The following is a 20,939-nucleotide window of genomic DNA, read 5'->3' on the forward strand; positions in this document are numbered from 1 at the left end:
TATGTTTGCGATTCGGCTGTTTCTGAACCAGTGTCCCTTAGCTCAAATTGATACATTTATCCATCTCCATGATCCTTGAAAGTTTGTGACATCATTACAGAATCGCCCTGTACATCGCTCTGCATCTCACGGACGCCAGCTGCAGGACGAGATCCACTCGTCCACTCATCTCAGATTTGGACAACTAACAGTTTCAGAAACTCTTTTTAAGAGTATATGCAACATATAATCATTGTTGATTTATGCTTGTAAAGGATTCCTACTGCACTGTATCATACAAAGTGTTTCAAATTCTTCCAGTTTCAGAAGACTATGCATTCTAAATGTATTAAGATAAAAACTTATAGCATATGTTACACATAGGATTCCAAAACTTATATTTTTGTTAGTCTCATACGATTTTACGAGTGTGTCTTATGCATGTGGTCTGTCAGGTTTACTCCGCACGATTGATTAATTGTGTGCGTCCGGGTATTCTGCTGAGTTATTTATTCCATTTCGATGATCGATCCACCCGTCTTCTTCAGGTGCTCCGAGTTTTGCTGTTATGTGTACTCACTGCCTGGACTTCAGCCGTACTGGTATTGCGATGCTATTTATAGCCGAGAGGTGATGGTTCGATTCCCATTGTCCACTAAGCCCTTTGGTGCTCTTTTGTTTTACAGAGCACGCTCCGATATTCGTGAAACGCAAATTCGCTCGGCGTCTTCCAACTCCGGCGTGTGTGTTAGCTGGAGTGATTTTAATAACTTGAGTGCCAACCCGAAACACTTGTATAAACTGAGACCTTCGACCCTATTTATTAGGCTTTCTGACATTTTTATTCCACTGTCCCAGAGAACTGGCATTTTCACAACGACGCTGGTCTCGTGTTTCATTTCATGATTGTATTTGAAGCAGTGCTCGGAGACAGCCGATTTTCTTGGTTGTTTTAGCTGTGTGCGTTGCTGATGTTCCTTGCTTCTGTCCTCTATTATTCTGATAGTCAACCGTAGCTAAGACATATCACGTTCGCAAAGAATGTTATACACCCCCCACCCCCCCCCCCCCCCCCCACCCCGGCTTCCTGAGAATTAGATACTCTTTATCATTACAAGTAATACTCTTTGTCTTAGTCGAAGGAAGCGAAATACACTGGGTGTTATGTTTCCGTAGTAGTCTACCTGTCTTTCTGGAAGTTGGGTCAGCATAAGACAGATAAGTGATTTTTGTCTTTCCTTCCTCGGTCTCAACCACTTTCTCGGGCTTTATTGATTTTGTCTGCATCGGCCGCTCACTTCATGGTCCGAGTACCTATTCCTGCGGAACACTGTAGGCTAATTCTCCAGCGACGCTCTCCTTATCCGAAAGTATTCGAGCAAGATGGGTCAGAGCCTTTAACACCGATTTTTTTTGTGATGGATGCTGATGGCTCGGGACATAGTGATAAGAATAAATGATGACTGTCCACATCGAGGTATATCAACAACACCTGTCGGCAGCTGAGGTTTTCAGTTAGTCATCATTTATTCCAGGGAAAAGCTGCACGGTCATCAACAGTAACTGTTCTTTCGAGAACAAGTTACTGTCTTCGTATATATAGTTAAAGGCTACCCATCCATTGACCTCCGTCTCTGCGAATGCGCACAGGTTGCCCAAACTCTTTCGCGAATCGCTAAAGCGCGCGCGAGTAATGAGTGGTTGGGCAAATGTCTATAAGGTACAATACATATGCAGAATTGTGGACAGTTGGGAATGTGAGTCTGACGGGAGGCGTGCAAGGGATAAGTTCCTGCAGTCGCGCTATTCATCTGTGTCGTCGGTGGCTCAGATGGATAGAGCGTCTGCCTCGTAAGCAGGAGATCCCGGGTTCGAGTCCCGGTCGGGGCACACATCTTCAGCTGTCCACATCGAGGTATATCAACAACACCTGTCGGCAGCTGAGGTTTTCAGTTAGTCATCATTTATTCCAGGAAAAAGCTGCACGGTCATCAGCAGTAACTGTTCTTTCGAGAACAAGTTACTGTCTTCGTATATACAGTTAAAGGCTACCCATCCATTGACCTCCGTCTCTGCGAATGCGCACAGGTTGCCCAAACTCTTTCGCGAATCGCCAAAGCGCGCGCGAGTAATGAGTGGTTGGGCAAATGTCTATAAGGTACAATACATATGCAGAATTGTGGACAGTTGGGAATGTGAGTCTGACGGGAGGCGTGCAAGGGATAAGTTCCTGCAGTCGCGCTATTCATCTGTGTCGTCGGTGGCTCAGATGGATAGAGCGTCTGCCTCGTAAGCAGGAGATCCCGGGTTCGAGTCCCGGTCGGGGCACACATCTTCAGCTGTCCACATCGAGGTATATCAACAACACCTGTCGGCAGCTGAGGTTTTCAGTTAGTCATCATTTATTCCAGGAAAAAGCTGCACGGTCATCAGCAGTAACTGTTCTTTCGAGAACAAGTTACTGTCTTCGTATATATAGTTAAAGGCTACCCATCCATTGACCTCCGTCTCTGCGAATGCGCACAGGTTGCCCAAACTCTTTCGCGAATCGCCAAAGCGCGCGCGAGTAATGAGTGGTTGGGTAAATGTCTATAACGTACAATACATATGCAGAATTGTGGACAGTTGGGAATGTGAGTCTGACGGGAGGCGTGCAAGGGATAAGTTCCTGCAGTCGCGCTATTCATCTGTGTCGTCGGTGGCTCAGATGGATAGAGCGTCTGCCTCGTAAGCAGGAGATCCCGGGTTCGAGTCCCGGTCGGGGCACACATCTTCAGCTGTCCACATCGAGGTATATCAACAACACCTGTCGGCAGCTGAGGTTTTCAGTTAGTCATCATTTATTCCAGGGAAAAGCTGCACGGTCATCAACAGTAACTGTTCTTTCGAGAACAAGTTACTGTCTTCGTATATATAGTTAAAGGCTACCCATCCATTGACCTCCGTCTCTGCGAATGCGCACAGGTTGCCCAAACTCTTTCGCGAATCGCTAAAGCGCGCGCGAGTAATGAGTGGTTGGGCAAATGTCTATAAGGTACAATACATATGCAGAATTGTGGACAGTTGGGAATGTGAGTCTGACGGGAGGCGTGCAAGGTATAAGTTCCTGCAGTCGCGCTATTCATCTGTGTCGTCGGTGGCTCAGATGGATAGAGCGTCTGCCTCGTAAGCAGGAGATCCCGGGTTCGAGTCCCGGTCGGGGCACACATCTTCAGCTGTCCACATCGAGGTATATCAACAACACCTGTCGGCAGCTGAGGTTTTCAGTTAGTCATCATTTATTCCAGGAAAAAGCTGCACGGTCATCAGCAGTAACTGTTCTTTCGAGAACAAGTTACTGTCTTCGTATATACAGTTAAAGGCTACCCATCCATTGACCTCCGTCTCTGCGAATGCGCACAGGTTGCCCAAACTCTTTCGCGAATCGCCAAAGCGCGCGCGAGTAATGAGTGGTTGGGCAAATGTCTATAAGGTACAATACATATGCAGAATTGTGGACAGTTGGGAATGTGAGTCTGACGGGAGGCGTGCAAGGGATAAGTTCCTGCAGTCGCGCTATTCATCTGTGTCGTCGGTGGCTCAGATGGATAGAGCGTCTGCCTCGTAAGCAGGAGATCCCGGGTTCGAGTCCCGGTCGGGGCACACATCTTCAGCTGTCCACATCGAGGTATATCAACAACACCTGTCGGCAGCTGAGGTTTTCAGTTAGTCATCATTTATTCCAGGAAAAAGCTGCACGGTCATCAGCAGTAACTGTTCTTTCGAGAACAAGTTACTGTCTTCGTATATATAGTTAAAGGCTACCCATCCATTGACCTCCGTCTCTGCGAATGCGCACAGGTTGCCCAAACTCTTTCGCGAATCGCCAAAGCGCGCGCGAGTAATGAGTGGTTGGGCAAATGTCTATAAGGTACAATACATATGCAGAATTGTGGACAGTTGGGAATGTGAGTCTGACGGGAGGCGTGCAAGGGATAAGTTCCTGCAGTCGCGCTATTCATCTGTGTCGTCGGTGGCTCAGATGGATAGAGCGTCTGCCTCGTAAGCAGGAGATCCCGGGTTCGAGTCCCGGTCGGGGCACACATCTTCAGCTGTCCACATCGAGGTATATCAACAACACCTGTCGGCAGCTGAGGTTTTCAGTTAGTCATCATTTATTCCAGGAAAAAGCTGCACGGTCATCAGCAGTAACTGTTCTTTCGAGAACAAGTTACTGTCGTCGTATATATAGTGATAAGAGTTATTGTGAATATGTTTTCCACGTACACTGCGATCCAGGGATCCATCCATTCTCTTCTTAGGTAACACGTCGAGGAAATATAGTTGGCCTTTTTCTTCAAGATTCACTGCGAAGTTTTTATTACGGTGGATAGAGTTTAAATGTTGCAGGAACTCTTGAAGCTTTTCCGCTCCATGTGGCCACACGACATACGTCTTGCTTACATATCGACAGAGACATGTTGGTTTCAAATTTTAGGATCCTAGTGCCTCTGCTTCACCGTGTTCCATGGATAGCTTTGCCATGATGGGTGGTAATAGATTACCCATCGCCGCGCCACCGCTTTGTTCTTAATATTTCCCGTTGAACAACGAATAAGTTGATGGCAGAACGTGCTAAAAAAAATTCTTCGAAATAATCGTCGAACTTTGCAGTATAGTGTGTGGGAGCCATGGAGCTAGGCTTCTATGAGCCCTGTGGTAGTAATCAAATCATGACAATTATGGACACCACGAACATGATTGCAGTCTAGCTATGTGCCTTCATCGCCAACGGCCTTGCTGCAGTGTGTAATAAAATTGTTTGTAGTGTGATAAATGTACGACTACTTAGCTATGTAAAAATGTTTAAATGCCAACCTTTATAAATACTTAATGTAATTGCAACGATGATTACATACTTTTCAAAAAGGATAAACAATTATTTTCCTTTTATTTGTGAAATATGTGTCCCAAAGAGTATCTCTCACAAAGAGATCGATATATAATAGTAATTTTTTTTTGCTACATGTTGTTAGAGGATAATCCTTGTTCATTTAATGAGCTGGTTGTATGAGCCGTCAGTGCCAGGATGGAGAACGAGGTAGGTGTGTTTTATTAATTTGTATTTTGAAGTCAAATGACTGAAAATATACGTGTAATTCTGCAGAAAGTCCATAAGATTTCACGTTTGTATTGAGATAGTATCTCGATCATCCTGCAGACAATTATAGAAAGATGAAAAACAGAAAAGAAGAGAACAACGAGCCTTCAACATACAAAAAAGAAGAGCAACAAAAAAGAAGAGTATTTTTGTTACTAACAGAACCGGTTATTAAAATTCGACTGTCCCTGTTACTCGCTGAAGTGTGTCACTACCATAGTGTGGCAAGTGCTGTGAAAATGTGACCAGGAAAAGTACTCCAAACAGCATTAAGTTCAACAATGGGCAACAAGAGGGTGTGTACGGACAGAATTTGGCGGCGGCGTCCGGGAGTTTCTGAAAGGGAAAAGTGGATAATTGTGTTGGACTATTTTTCTCCTGCAGATTAAAAAATATTGTGAAAATTTATGTGAACGATCGCCCAGAATGAACAACAGCTACAAAACAGTAACGATAACAGCAAAAAAGAAGTTCCCAAAGAAGACGAAGAAAAGGATGGAAAAATAAAAATTGAGTTGAATAATTAACAATGTCGACATTGAACAACGAAGTTAAGTACTGAAAATATTTTCTCTATTTTTTTTCTTTTTTGGTGAAGTGTTTCGTTATATAAGTATTAACAATGACAGTCATTGAAGGATCTACACCAATAGGAAATAATACAGATATGGGAGACTTAAGTAGTGAAGTTAAACAAGAACAGGAAAACGTTAGTGATGAACTTGTAAAATAGGAGAAACTAATGGGTGAATTGAAACAAGACTATACTAATGACGTAAGTACCATTGTGTCATTGGTAATAAAAGCGAACAGTCGTTGTAAGAACTAGTTAATGAAAATGAGCAACAATAATAAGGGTCGTTACTAAAATTGAGTAATGACCAGTTCACAAAACTCAGTCACTGAATAGGAACGTTATTTGATCGTGTCAGTAAAAATACAGCTCAGTTAAATGATAATAAGGATCAGTTCACACAAACTGGTCATTCAATAGGAGCTTTGATTGATTGTGTCGGTGAAAATATGGCTCAAATAAACGACATTAATAAAAAAATTGATAGATTAGATGTTCGAGTAGAACCTATTGTGTCCCAAATCAAAGAAATTGAATGTAACGTTAACAATGAAGACTGGAATGTAAAAGATGAGATCACTGAAGATAGGGAGAAAAACAAAATTGTTTCGAAATCCACGAGGAAATAAGTACAGTGGACAAAAATATAGATAGTCGAATTTCGACTTTAGAAACTAATGTTAACACCCAAATAGTCCTTGTTGAAAGTAGTTCTGTTGAAGTGGTAGAGATAGTAGAAAAGGAATTCGTAGAAAATGTAAAATTAAATAACAACCAAACCAGTACCCTAGAAAGATTGAAGAATTGTTTAATGATGTAGTTAATAGAAATCTTGATTTGCAACATTCCAGAACCCCCCCTTCCCTCCCCTCCCCCCCCCCCCCCCAACACTACGTACGAAGCATTTGTATTTTTCATTTCCGCTGTCTCCCTCTTTTGCTCCCACTGTTTCTACCTCCAACCATCTCTCTTTCTGTTTTACTGCCGCTGACCATCAATATCTGCTCTCTCTTTGGCTCCCGCTGCTCTTGTCTTCATCCACCTCTCTTTCTCATTCGCTGCCTCTTTCTCTTTCCTACCATCACTGTATTCACTTTCTTCTCTGTCCTACTGGCACTGTCTCCTCTCTTTTCCACCGACACAGTCTCTCTGCTACTTTCGGCACAGGAAAGGCACGAATATTTTAGCATGCCATAATTTTTGGTGAGTAAGGCGGAATAAGGAATGAGGCAGCTGGTACCCGACCTTTCTGTCAGAGTCTTTTCAGGAATACAATAATACATCCATCTATTGTGTTCTGACAGAATTTTTCCTATCTTCCTCTTTGCTTCCCTGCTACAGCTGGGTGTGCTATTTGTTGTTTCATTTGTTCCTGTGGTCTTCAGTATGAAGACTGGTTGATGCAGATCTCCATATTTCTCTATCCCGTGCCAACATTTTCATCTACGAATAACTGAATCTGCTTACTGTATTAATCTCTTGGTCCCCTCTACGGTTTTTACTCCCCACACTTCCCTCCAATACTAAACTGGTGACCACTTGATGTCGCAGAATGCGTCCTATCAACCGATCCCTTATTTTGGTCAAGTTGTGCCACAAATTCCTTGTCTCCACAGTTCTACTCAGTACCTCCTCATTATTTACGTGATCTACCCATCTAATCATCAGCATTCTTCTGTGGCAACCCATTTCGAAAGTTGCTATTCTCTTTTAATCTAAACTGATTCGTCCATGTTTCACTTCCATACATGGCTGCACTCGAGACAAATATCTTCAGGAAAGACATTTTAACACCTAAATTTGTATTCGATGTTCACAAATTGTTTTACAGAAATGCTTTCTTTTCCATAGCCAGTCGACTTTTACATGCTCTCTACTTCAGCCATCACGAGTTATTTTGCTGCACAAATCGCAAAACTCATTCCCTTAGTATCACCTGTTTAATTCGACTACGTTCCATTATCCTTATATTGCCTTTGTTGACGTTCATTTTGCACCCTCGTTTCAAGCCACTGTGTATTCCGTTCAACTGCTCTTCCAAGTCCTTTGTTGTCTCTGAAAGTATTACAATGTCATCGACAAATCACGACTTTTTTTTATTTCTTCCATCTGAACTTTAATTCCCACTCCAAATTTTTCGCTGGTTTCCTTTACTGCCTGATCGAGGTTGGCTCTGAGGACTATGGGACTCAACTTCTGAGGTCATCAGTCCCTTAGAACTTAGAACTACTTAAACCTAACTAACCTAAGGACATCACACACATCCATGCTCGAGGTAGGATTCGAACCTGCGACCGTAGCGGTCACGCGATTCCAGACTGTAGTGCCTAGAACCTCTCGGCTACCCCGGCCGGCCCTGATCAAGGTATGGATTGAATAACATAGGATATACGCTGTAACTCCGTCCACTACCTCCTCAACCACCGCTTTCCTTCCGTGCCCCTCGACTCTTATAACTGCCATCTGGTTTCTACACAAATTGTAAATAGCCTTTCGCTTACTGTATTCTACCCCTGCCACTTTTAGAATTGGAAGAGAGTATTCCAGTTAACATAATCAAAAGCTTTCTCAAAGTCTATAAATGCTATAAACGTAGGTTGGCCTTCATTTATCCTATCTTCTACGAGAAGTCGTAGCGTCAGTATTGCTTCATGTGTTCCTGCATTTCTCCGGAAGCCAAATTGATCTTCCCCGTGATCGGGCTCTACCAGTTTTTCCATTCTTCTGTAAAGGATTCGTGTTAGTATTTTGCACCCATGATTTATTAAACTGATAGTTCGGTAATTTTCACAGCTGACAGCAAATGTTTTCTTTGGAATTGGAATCATTATATTCTTCTTTAAGTCTCAGTGTATTTCGCCTATTTCATACATCTTTCTCACCAGGTGGGAGAGTTATGTCATGGTTGGCTCTCTCAATGCTATCACTAGTTCTGCCGGAATGTTGTCTATTTCCAAAGCCTTGTTTTGACTTAAGTCTTTCAGAGCTTTGTCAAATTTTGCCGTCTCTTCTTCATCTACATCCTCTTGCATTTCCACAATATTGCCCTCAGATACATCTCCCTTGTATAGACTCTCTGTATACTCCTTCCACCTTTGTGATTTGCCTTCTTTGCTTAGTGCAGGTTTTCCATCTGAACTCTTGATATTCATAGAGCTGCTACTCTTCTCCCAAAAGGCCTCTTTGATTTTTCTGTGGGCAGTATCTAGCTTTCGCAAGTGAAATATGCTTCTAAACCCTTTCATTTCTCCTCTAGCCATTTCTGCTTAGCAATTTTACACTTCCTTTCAGTATCGTTTCCTTATACGTGTATACTCCGTTTCATCTGCTTCATTTGCTGTATTTTTAAACTTTCTCCTTACATCAATTAAATTCAATATCTCTTGTGTATCCGGATTCCTACTAGGCCTTGTCCTTTTACCTATTTGATTCTCTGCTGCCTTCACTATTTCATCTCTTGAAGCTGCCCGTTCTTTATTCCTTTCCCCTGTTCTAGTCGACCGTCGTATAATGCACCATCTGACACTCTCAGCAAACTCTGGTTCTTTCTACTTCTCGAGGTCACATCTCCTTAATTTCCTACCTTTTTCCAATTTCTTCATTTTTCATCTATAGTTCACAATAAATAAATTGTTATCTGAGTCCACATCTGTCCCTGAAAATGTCTTTTAATATAAAATCTGATCTCTAAATCTCGGCCTAACGATTATGTAATGAGTACAGTGCCTGTACGTCTATTCTGCTTACACAACCTTTTATTATTCTAAGCCAATCGTTAGCGGTGGTTAAATTATGCTTGTACAAAATTCTTCGAGACGGCTTTCCTTGTAATTCCTTTCCCCCCAGTCCATAAGCTACTATTTTTTCTTGTCTTCCTTTTTCCACTATCGCCGGCTTGTGTGGCCGAACGGTTCTAGGCGCTTCAGCCTGGAACGGTGCAACCGCTACGGTCGCAGGTTCGAATCCTGCCTCGGGCATGGATGTATGTGATGTCCTTAGGTTAGTTAGGTTTAAGTAGTTCTAAATTCTAGGGGACTGATGACCTCAGATGTTAAGTCCCATAGTTCTCAGAGCCATTTGAAACATTTTTTCCCACAATCGAATTCCAATCCCCCATCGCGATTAAATTTTCGTCTCCTTTAATGATGTAAATAATTTCTTATATCTTTTCATACATTTCTTCAATCTCTTCATTATCTGCAGAGCTATTTGGCATGCAAACTTGTACTACTGTCGTAGGCCTGGAAAACATGGAAAAAAGTTTCAACTGTCGTAGGCCTGGAAAACATGGAAAAAAGTTTCAGAGTTCCTCTAGGAAATCATCTTAAGAACATATGGCAAAAATTTCGGCGTTCTGAAATGTTAAGAACTTATAGAAGTGGCTATTCCCACAATTGGTACTTATCAAGGAACTGACAATGAATAAATGGCGCTTTTACAAGCCGGCGATGCCTCATAACTGTAGAACAAACCTAATGCAAATGAACTGCCCGATTTTCGCAGTTTTATTGAGCTGGAGGAAGTGCGTAAAGTTTACATTTTTACCTTGTACGGTTGATAGCTGCAATATATCGTTCTTCCAATGGGTACATAAATGGTCACTAGCCAGGGCCTATCAAAAATGTTAGATCGCTTTTCTCTGACTAATAGAACCCGAGATATGTTTCCCTAAAAAATCGCGTTTTCGAGCTCCACGTTTTGGAACATACAGGTACAGTGCACAGTCGTGCACGGACCAATCATTGAGAAGCTAGCAGTAATGAAGTTTATTAATGGCCAAAATAGACTTCATAACGGATCATCATTTTCCTAGGGCCTTTGTCCCGCTTCAACGCGGGGTCGCCCTCGTTACTACGGATTTGGCAATGTTAGTTTCAGAGGGTGGCCGGATGCCCTTCCTGTCAACACCCCGAACCCCCAGATGCCCTCCCTGTCGCCACCCAGCACCCCCTGGGACGGAAATTAGTGTACCTCAGCTGTCTGTGTCTAGTGTATGCAATGAAATAGTGAGGAAGTTTTCAAATGTCAGCGAGTCGTGTAACTGAGATGGGACGTGGGGACCAGCCCAGTATTCACCAAGAGGGGCGTGGAAAACCGCCAAAAAACACATCCAGGCTGGCTGGCACACCGGCCCTCCTCTTTAATCCGTTAGGCGGATTCCATCCGGAGCCGGGGTGCCTACACGAGTACAGGAAGCAATGCATTAGACCTTCAGCTGACCTGGCGTGTAACTTTATAATGGATGTTCCTGACAAAATGTTTATGGTAAACTGCTAAGGAGTGAAACAATAGAAAATTATCGTGGTCAGAATTAAAAACCTAAACTGTTATTTGTTACTGAAAATACAGACATGGGATAATCGGAAACAATATTTACAAGACAATATATCAAGTATTTTCCCATTGCCAAAATGCTTCTCTTTCTATCTAAATATCCTCAAAAACAAATGCATTTCCATCTTTCAGCAGATCTGACTTTTTCATTATTAGGGAAAGTTATTTAATAGGTATTGTTTCACCAATTTAAGTTCTCATTTATGAGCAGTGTAAGCATTTTCTTTGTGCAGATATTACAAAATCTGAATCACATGGTTCCTAAATCGCTTTCAGAAATCTGTCCGGTTGTTGGAAGAACACTCGTGGAAAGAATACGCAAGTCGTCACAAAACATTCGCAGTTTGTTACGAAAAAAAGCGAACTATAAAAAGAAGATTAAAAAAACACAAAAATGTGATATCCAAGAACATGTCAACTTTCTGTGTCAGTAGAGACCATCGTCACAACATCAGTATCAACGTTTTCCGTGATGACTGGGTGTTGTGTGATGTCCTTAGGTTAGTTAGGTTTAAGTAGTTCTAAGTTCTAGGGGACTGATGAGCATAGCTGTTACGTCCCTTAGTGCTCAGAGCCATTTGAACCATCACCGTTTGCCTCGGGAACTCAGACGCTGACTTGATATTCTGTATCGTCTCTTCTGTTGACGGCCTGTTGAAAGCCGGCTGCCCGCCCGCTTAGCTGAGTCGTTCAGCTTCGGGCGCCGAGCGGGAAGGCTCTTGTTTACTTCACTTGCCGCAGCGTCGCTTGTGTGTTTACCTCGTTAGTATTGCTCTGTCTGCCGAGTGAGTCGTAGCGCCTCCGCTCCGCCATTACTGTCGGTTCGTCTTAGTGTACTTACACCGGCGTCGGCCGCTCCGCTATGGCTACCGTGGTTCCCACGGGTAATCCACGAAAAGTACTGTGAGTTTACTTTCGATAAAACAAGGCGACTCGTGTATCCCGGGTCTCTAGAAATCCACGATTGGCTTGTCGACACAGTTCATGTGAACTCTGATCAGGTCCACACCGCTTATTTTAATGCAGGCGAGTACGTGTTGTACGTGAAATTTACGGATCCCCTTCACGTTGGAAGATTACTGTCGCGACATGGTTCTCAAGTACCTTTCAGGCATCGTGGTAATTCCGGTAATCTGGTGACACACGCAGGTGTGAAATCGAATATACAAGTGCTCGAGTGTTCAACCTCGCTCCGGAAGTTGATTACACTGTTTTGAAGGACATATTGACTCCTTATGGTAATTTGAAAAACGTTCGTCGTGAACGCTGTTCTACTCAACACAAATTAGAGTGTTACAGTGAAATTCGTTCTGTGGAAATGCATGTCAAACGCAACATTTCCATCACATTTACAAGCGTGTGGTTACCGTGTCCGTGTCACGTATACTGGTCAAGAGGGAACCTGATTCCTATGCAAAGAAAGTGGACGCGTTCGGTGTAATTGTCTGCGGAGGGTTTTTGTATTAAAGCCATCATTAGTGCAGCGTCGCTAAATGACGGTTGCAGATCTTGTTCCTTCTACTCTCGCGATCGGCCCTACTTCTGCCTCGGATTATAATGAACAAACAGTCAGTTCAGATAATCGTGTTAATGAATTTCCGCCTGCACCTCCACGACAGTCTCAGAGTCCTATTAGCCCCACGATAGAACTTATAACGGCGACAAACAAGCGACGTTGCACTCAGGATGGTGACGGTGAGGATTTGGCTGCGCCTTCCGCGCCAACCTCCTCCTCATCGATTGTGTCCTCTGCTCCTCTCGATGCTACAATACCTACCTTCCGTGGTACGGTGAGTGGCGGAGATCTCCAGCATCCCTCCTGCTCGCGAAGTGTCTCCTTCTGCGCTGCCTGTGTGTGAACAGAGATCGGAGTCTCTCTCCCCCCCCCCCCCCACCTCTCCCCCACATTCGTCTTTGTGTCCTCCGTTACAGTCCTAGGCGATGCAACGTCCTCCTGCTCCTTCGTCTCCAGCCACCGACGGTTTCCTGCATTTGCCGGCCTACAGCAACAGGAGCATAAAATTAGCTACCAAATAGCACCTGATGTATCAGTAGTTCCACAGAATTATATCGCCTTAATGACTGGAACTGCATTACCTGATTCCAGTTTTGTGGGGGAGGAAGCTGTGTCTATGACCCCATCCCAAGCATTCGTCTGCAGAGGCCGTCATCCCACGTAGCCGACAGAAACAGCGTATACAACCTGACAGTGCGGTAGCACGTAAGAAATATAAGAAAAAAGGTTGCGATGACGGGGGTTCTGGTCCCCCGATGTCCGATTCCTCTGTGGATTTCGCAATGGACCTTCACTCTCAGCTGTCTACCTAATACTACTCGGAGGTTCCGTACATCCCTGTCCAGATGTAATCAATGACCCAAACCTACACGTTCCTTTCCTTAAACGTTAATCTTGTTGAATCATAATTGCTATTGGCTTTGCTGCGTCAGTTCATTTATGATTTATGTGCGGACACAGTTTTCTTACATGAGGTGTTATTTAGTAATTTCTCCTCGTCTGGTTTCCGTGTGATCTTAATGTAGCACCCGAATATTCTATGGGGACCGCCATATTCTTTCGCGAAGGTATTCCTATTCCTGAGGTGGAATTGTTGGATTCTTGCAGGGACATAGGTTATCAACTTTTAAATCTTACCTTGGTTATTTTATTATGGCCCTTCTAGCACTGGTCGCGCAGTGGATCGTTCGTGTAATTATAAAGAGAATATCGTTTATCTGTTGCGTAAAAGGCCTCCGGGTATTCTGTTGTGTGGTGATTTTAACTGTGTATTGCGCCCTGCGGATCAATCTCCAAATTTTAATTTCTGTCGCGAATTACATGAATTGGTCGGCTCCTTATGCCTAAAAGGTCGGGATTGTAAATACCCGACGTTAGTTAAATTTACCAACTTTACTGTGACTTCTAATAGCAGGTTAGATAGATTTTACTTATCGGACTGCCTGAGCGATAGTATTCTTAATGTTGACGTTATCCCAGCTTCCTTTACGGATCACTGTGCTGTGGCCACAACTCTCAATCTTGAATGGCAACCAGTCAAATTGTTTCGCCCTCTGTGGATGGTAAACGTCGCTCACCTAACTGACCCCTCTCTCGATGACGTAATGTGAGTCGTGTGGGAGCGTACTCTACGGCCCGCTGGGAAATATTCTTCCACCCTTGACTGGTGGACGCATCTAGAAAAACCGAGGCTCATTCAAACTTTGAGACGTTTCTGTGCTGCCGAGGTGCGAGACTTTCTGGGAACTTATGAATATTACTATTCTATCCTGCGTGAACTCTATGCTGCTTCGTATCACGCTCCTCGGCGAACTGCGGATGTTACGCGCGTAAAAGCAAAATTGTTAACCTTGATGGGAATACAAATGGTATCTTTGAAAATCCGATCAAAGCCGCGTTCATTGGTGACGGAAGAAAAAAAAATGGTTCAAATGGCTCTGAGCACTATGGGACTTAACTTCTGAGGTCATCAGTCACCTATAACTTAGAACTAATTAAACCTAACTAACCTAAGGACATCACACACATCGATGCCCGAGGCACGAATCGAACCTGCGACCGGAGTGGTCCCTCGGCTCCAGACTGTTGCGCCTAGAACCGCACGGCCAGTAGGGCCGGCTGGTGACGGAAGAAGTGACTTCCTTATATCATTTGCTTCGGTATCAGACCTGTTGCCGAAGCGCTTTTATTCATTTTCTCACGACAAATGATGGACGTATCATAATGGAGCAAGCTGATATAGTGCGTATCTTACACCAGTACTACGCAGACATCTACGGTATCGAGGAGTCCAGTGAAACCTTTTACGACCCACTTGTCAGCATCTTGGATACGACTATTACACCTGAACATAATGAAACGCTCTTAGCTGCCTTTCAGCCTGAGGAAGATTACAAAATTATTGTGGGGTCGCCTTCTCAAAAGTCCTCGGGTCTAAGTGGACTTCCAAAGGAATGTTACGTGCTCTTTTGGCCGTTTTGGGTGCTACCTTCACCTCCCTTTTGAATGAAGGCCTACAGGGTAGAGTATTGATGCCCTCGTTCAAAGTGAGAAAGATTGTTTTAATCCCGAAACGCACTGGACCGGTTGCCCTTGAGCACTTTCGCCCATTTACTTCGTTAAACTTTGATTTCAAGACTGTGGCGAGGACAGTTAATAGTAGGATGTCGCCTCTGATGGATACTATTGTTGCAAAACATCAAAACTGCGTACCTGGTAGTACTGTTCTTACCCCCATAGACGAGTGACATGACGTGGTTTCGGTTGCTAGTGTAACGTCCATCTCTTTTGTCCTTGCTTTTCTAGACTTCGATAAGGCATTTGATCGTGTTAATCACGACTTTCTGCTTCTGATTCTTGAGGCAGTTGGTTTCACTGTGGACACACGGCAAGTGCTCTCAAATCTGTTTACGGGTATTTCGGCTTCAGTGGTTGTTAATGACCAACTGACGCCCCCAACTGACGCTCCGTAGGGGAGTGCCTCAAGGAAGCCCGCCGTCAATGACTTTGTTTGTGTTGTCTCTGGAGCCCCTACTTCGGATGCTAGCATACGAGCTGACAGGTTGGTCGCTTTCTCGCGGGTCTATAGCTGTTCGTCCATACGCGGATGACGTGATGGTTCCACTTCGCAATCCTGCTGAGATACCTCGACTGAAGGCTGTCATCGATGATTTTTGTCGTAGTTCAGGTGCAAAACTTAATGAAGGTAAATGCAAGCTTCTGCCCTTGCGAGGTTTTGATGACGCGGTTGTTCCATGGGCTACTGCGGTGTATCGGCATACGTCTCTCGGTATCATCGTTGACGTTGACCACCCAAAATGGCGGTGCTCAAGTGGAAGTCTGTTACTGAAAAAAATCAGGGAGCGATGTTAGAGCATGAAAGGCGTACTCTTACTCTGCTGCAGATGGTCCGAATACTGCTTCTGCAAAGCTTATTACGTGCCCAAGTTCATCCGCTTCCCTCTATGATGGCGAAGAAACTACAACAATTGTCTGGTCGTTGCTTATGGAAAAGACATAAATTTCGCTTACTGTATGAGGTGATCATGAAGCCTCGCTCCTTTGGGAGGCTGGACCTGATTGATATACGCAGGAAGTCGCAGTTGATATATGTTCGTCGTAGTATTTTGACGATGACTCAGGAAAGTCACACATTCACGTCTCATTTATTTCTCTGTGTCCGTCCTGCTAGTCATGAACTCCTATTGATGTTGGTCGCGTAAATTATACATTAAACCGCATTCGTGTCTTCTATCTTGCGGTGAGCTGTTTAGGGGCTGACATCTTATGGAGACCTGTCCTCACTATGAAGTTTCTACACACTCGTGGGGAAGCAGTCCCTTGCCCGAACCTCGTTGAAAGAGACTCGCCGCAAACAACCTGGACGACAGTTTGGTTCAATATCAGTGTTCCAATTTTGGCGTCCTCGTGCTATATGGTAGTAAATAACTTGATTCCAAGGAACGAGTGACTTTTCCGTATTGGGCTTAGTGACACGGATGTATGTAGTCGTTGTACGTCTCCCGATACGATACGACGTCGCTTTACTTGTCGAGGTCATAAGGCAAACTGTTCTTGGGTCAGGACACAATTGGCCTTCCTTACTCGATCTTCTGAGACCGCCTACACTAAGGACATCATATTGGGCCCAGAGTCTTCTTTCTTTCCACGGTAGAAAACGAATACCGTTATACGGCTGCTGGGACACTTCGTTCGTTGTAGAAATTGAGGGGAACGATCACATGAACTTCATGCAGTACATGATCACGGCCTATTGGACATGCTTGCGAATGCCTCGATATCGTGACCTCTTCGCCAACATGTCGAATCCAGTGTTTCGTCGGCAAGGTGTTGGTTAATTTAATTTATTCTGATGATACGTGTTTTTCTTTGTTATGTCTGTTCCTATCTGATATGCTTCGGCTTGTCTTCTCCTGGTTTCCCTGTTCATTTTGTTTTGTGTTTTGACTCAGCATCGCTCCATTTCTATTGTGAAATGTGTATCGATGAAGTATAGATACACGTGAACGTATATAGTCCTTGCACTCAACTAGGAATTTTTCTTAGTTTGCTATTTCGAATGTAATCTTGTTTCGTTTTCCTTCGGCTTTTAGATTCAATTGCGAACTAGAAAAATATATAAACACGCAAAATAAAAAATCCAAAAAATTAAAAAATAACAAAAAAACCATTTAAAAATAGTTGTTGATACATATCTTGTGAGCTTGGTGGTGGTTTGTCGGCAAGGTTCTCGGTTTTTTTCTCTTATTTATTATTCTGTTATCATAATTAATTTTTCCACCTTTTGCGCCGGCCGCGGTGGCCGTGCGGTTCTGGCGCTGCAGTCCGGAACCGCGGGACTGCTACGGTCGCAGGTTCGAATCCTGCCTCGGGCATGGGTGTGTGTGATGTCCTTAGGTTAGGTAGGTTTAAGTAGTTCTATGTTCTAGGGGACTTATGACCTAAGATGTTGAGTCCCATAGTGCTCAGAGCCATTTGAACCATTTTTGAACCACCTTTTGCAGCCTCTATTACATGCTGATTTGACTATGGTCTACTGAAGTGTCATGATAGTACCAAGTCTTTCTGATAATAAAAAAAAGTGGTAACGTGCTTGCCTCCCATGCAGCGGACCTGGGTTCGATTCTCAGCCGGATTGGAGATTTTCTCTGCTCGCGGACTGGGTGTTGTGTTGTCATCATCATTTCATCATAGTCACCGGCACACAAGTCGCCCAGTGTGGCGTCGACTGAAATAAGACCTGCACTCGACCGCCGAGCTTCCCTGGATGGGGCGTCCTGGCCAACAATGCCACACGATCATTTCATTTTTTTTGAGCCGCCGTCAGAACTGCATCTCGTTCCGTTCCGTCAAGTATCAGTCAAGCTACATGCAGATTAAGCACCGACTTGCATTACCGTCAAAATATCCAAAGTGGCTTCATTCAACTTTCAGTGTAAAAATAGAGGAGCATTATATGTTGAAGCTAGGTTAACAACTAAGAACGGCATTTAGGTGAACATTGTATGAGCAACGTCTCAGCTGCCGTAGCCTCGAGACAGGATTCCAGTTAGCTACTTTGTTTCTCCACTCGCTCTGGAGCGCGACGTTGTGGTCGTGTTGCGGTACGTGATCTCACGCAGAAACGTTCGTCGCGCCTCTGTCAGTCTGTTTAGAGTTTCAGTCATGGTGTACGTTCTCACTGAGAGCTGGAACCGGTGTGCATCAGGGTTCAGCTACAGTCATGATGGAGGCAGCCAAGTGGGGCCAGATAATAAAGTCGTGTGGTTCTGTAGCCTGGTGCAAGGCTTTCAAATGTGTTTCACTGCGGTGTCTTTCGTGTCCCTAATCTGCCCCAATAATCCAGCACAGGAAAAGGTTCATTCAGTTTAACGTTCTGTCCTAACCATATCTCGTTCGTGTAAAATCCTCACACGATTGCCGGCCGCGGTGGTCTAGCGGTTCTAGGCGCTCAGTCCGGAGCCGCGCGACTGCTACGGACGCAGGTTCGAATCCTGCCTCGGGCATGAATGTGTGTGATGTCCTTAGGTTAGTTAGGTTTAAGTAGTTCTAAGTTCTAGGGGACTGATGACCATAGATGTTAAGTCCCATAGTGCTCATAGCCATTTGAACCTCACACGATTGAAAGGTGAAGGACAGGTTAAGTACATAGTGATTAATTTACGCCATTCGACCGGGATTCAACCCCGTGACCTCTCAGTTTTTAGGAATGCCCTTTACTACAAGAACGACAGGGCAACTGCGGGTCTGTCACACTGAAGACGAGAAAGAAGCGCGAAAGACCGTAAGTCTCTCCTCGACACATATATCCGAGGTGCATTTTCGCTAAATATTTCGTTCTTGACGTTAATAGTATGCGATGTATCCAGCGGCGTTTGTGGTCATGCTTTATTTCGTTGCTTACCTGTCGACTGAACCTCACTTTATGAAGATCAAATTTTTGCTGTGACCGGTGCTTTATCTGTATTGGCCACTTATTTTACACCTTTTGTTTTGGCGAAAGTTGGAGCGCGACTGCTAGAAGCTAATCACTACACTCTTTCTTTTCCCTCATTTGGTTAAAATCGTGCGAAGTTGTAAGTCAAGTATTGGGCCACTTTGTGATTCTTGTGATCTACAGATATTAGTTTTATCGTTATATATTCTCCTTAATATCTGAAGTGCCGGCCGTGGTGGCCGAGCGGTTCTAGGTGCTAAAGTCTGGAACCGCGCGACCGCTACGGTCGCAGGATCGAATCCTGCCTCGGGCATTGATGTGTGTGATGTCCTTAGGTTAGTTATCTTTAAGTAGTTCTAAGTTCTAGGGGACTGATGACCTCAGAAGTTAAGTCCCATAGTGCTCAGAGCCATTTTTGAACCATATCTGAAGTAACTCTAAGTTGCAAGGCCTAGTCTGCACTTGAAACATTTTCTTATATTTACTTCATGTGCTTCCATTATTATCTTCCTATCTCTTTAGTTATTAAATATTGTAGCTGTGGATGATGTGTCAATTTTTAGGAAGGAACAATCGCAGATGCATTATCGAGCGTTCACGCATAACAGTTAAAATCGGCTTATTTTAATTCAGCGGCTAGTATATTATTAACTCCTACCTTCACCAACGAAAGAAATGAAAGAGAACTCAATATCGTGCAGCCACCTGTTTTCGTAACTCATACTCATGAAAATATACAAGGGAAAGGAAAAGGAGAAACTACATCAAACATTTGAAACCGTAAACGATATACACAGCGCTGTAGATAATAATCTGTAGGTAAGATGTATACCTATGAATATAGTGATCAAATACCTTACACAATTTCAAAATCTTTTCGGAGGTGTGGACTTAGATTGTGTTAGGTACCATATGATTTTGAAATTACGTCTCATGTTCTTACTGGGGATAGTATTAGTCAAACTACAGATAAGTGCGATAAACAAGGAACATATAATAATATAAGTGTGGGCCATATTGTCCTTATGGCAGCCATCAGTTTGAGGCCGTATAGGAAGTACTCAAAATGGTTTCCACTCATCCCTACACATTCTACAGTGCTATTCCTGAAATAATCACAAACTCTTGCGAACACATCCGGCTTTCCACAAAATTGGTCAGATGTGCGGGACACACTCCTCTAACGTGTGCATGCTATCGATGGGTGTGGAATACAACAGCCACTTCAAATGATTCCGTAGAAAAGAAATATAAGGGGTTAAGCTCACAGATGGACTTACAAGGAATCCATTGAGTGCCAGGTCGCGAAAGTCCTCTGATGTTTACGGTGTTCGAAGCCTCACACATTGTCTACCATGCAACCGCAATACTGGAAGCTAATGGTTAACAGGAGACGGTGCTGGTGATATCCAGTGGTGACAACAGCATGAGGTTCAAAAAAATGACTTAACTTCTGAGGTCATCAGTCCCCTAGAATTTAGAACTACTTAACCCTAACTAACCTAAGGACATCACACACATCCATGCCCAAGGCAGGATTCGAACCTGCGATCTTAGCGGTCGCGCAGTTCCAGAATGTAGCGCCTACAACCGCTCGGCCACCCTGGCCGGGCCAGCATGAGGTTAAGGAGCGTAGTCGAACTGCTTAGTCGACGAGTAGCTCACAACAGTACGACAGAGCTGGTGGCGTAGACACAACGCAGTGCAATGGCAACAATAATCAAGGCAAACACTGCATTATATCTACAACAACAGTTGCCGAAATTGACATTTCGTCGGAAAGGAACTCAAGGGATTTCGCAGAGTGAGAAAAAAGTGGCAGATGAAATATTAGCGTTCCTGCAAGGTGAGTCAGTGGAATTTGTGGTATCATGTAAGCTCGACTGTGCCGACAACGAACATGAGGAATATAATGATCACGATACGTGCTTAACAAGTG

General features: G+C 43.9%; 6 non-coding genes across 6 annotated transcripts; all 6 read left to right on the forward strand.

The window, feature by feature from the left end:
• The first annotated feature begins 1,794 nt into the window (after positions 1–1,794).
• Positions 1,795–1,869, forward strand: Trnat-cgu. The gene has a single exon. It is a non-coding gene; the product is annotated as a tRNA-Thr (tRNA).
• A 363-nt stretch (positions 1,870–2,232) lies between these two features.
• Trnat-cgu lies at positions 2,233–2,307 on the forward strand. Its single transcript has one exon. It is a non-coding gene; the product is annotated as a tRNA-Thr (tRNA).
• A 363-nt stretch (positions 2,308–2,670) lies between these two features.
• On the forward strand, positions 2,671–2,745 carry Trnat-cgu. The gene has a single exon. It is a non-coding gene; the product is annotated as a tRNA-Thr (tRNA).
• Positions 2,746–3,108: 363 nt separating this feature from the next.
• Positions 3,109–3,183, forward strand: Trnat-cgu. The gene has a single exon. It is a non-coding gene; the product is annotated as a tRNA-Thr (tRNA).
• A 363-nt stretch (positions 3,184–3,546) lies between these two features.
• Trnat-cgu lies at positions 3,547–3,621 on the forward strand. The gene has a single exon. It is a non-coding gene; the product is annotated as a tRNA-Thr (tRNA).
• Positions 3,622–3,984: 363 nt separating this feature from the next.
• Trnat-cgu lies at positions 3,985–4,059 on the forward strand. The gene has a single exon. It is a non-coding gene; the product is annotated as a tRNA-Thr (tRNA).
• The last annotated feature ends 16,880 nt before the right edge of the window (positions 4,060–20,939 follow it).

The sequence above is a fragment of the Schistocerca americana genome, chromosome 7 (genome assembly GCF_021461395.2).
Source record: "Schistocerca americana isolate TAMUIC-IGC-003095 chromosome 7, iqSchAmer2.1, whole genome shotgun sequence".
Taxonomy (NCBI): Eukaryota; Metazoa; Arthropoda; class Insecta; order Orthoptera; family Acrididae; genus Schistocerca; species Schistocerca americana.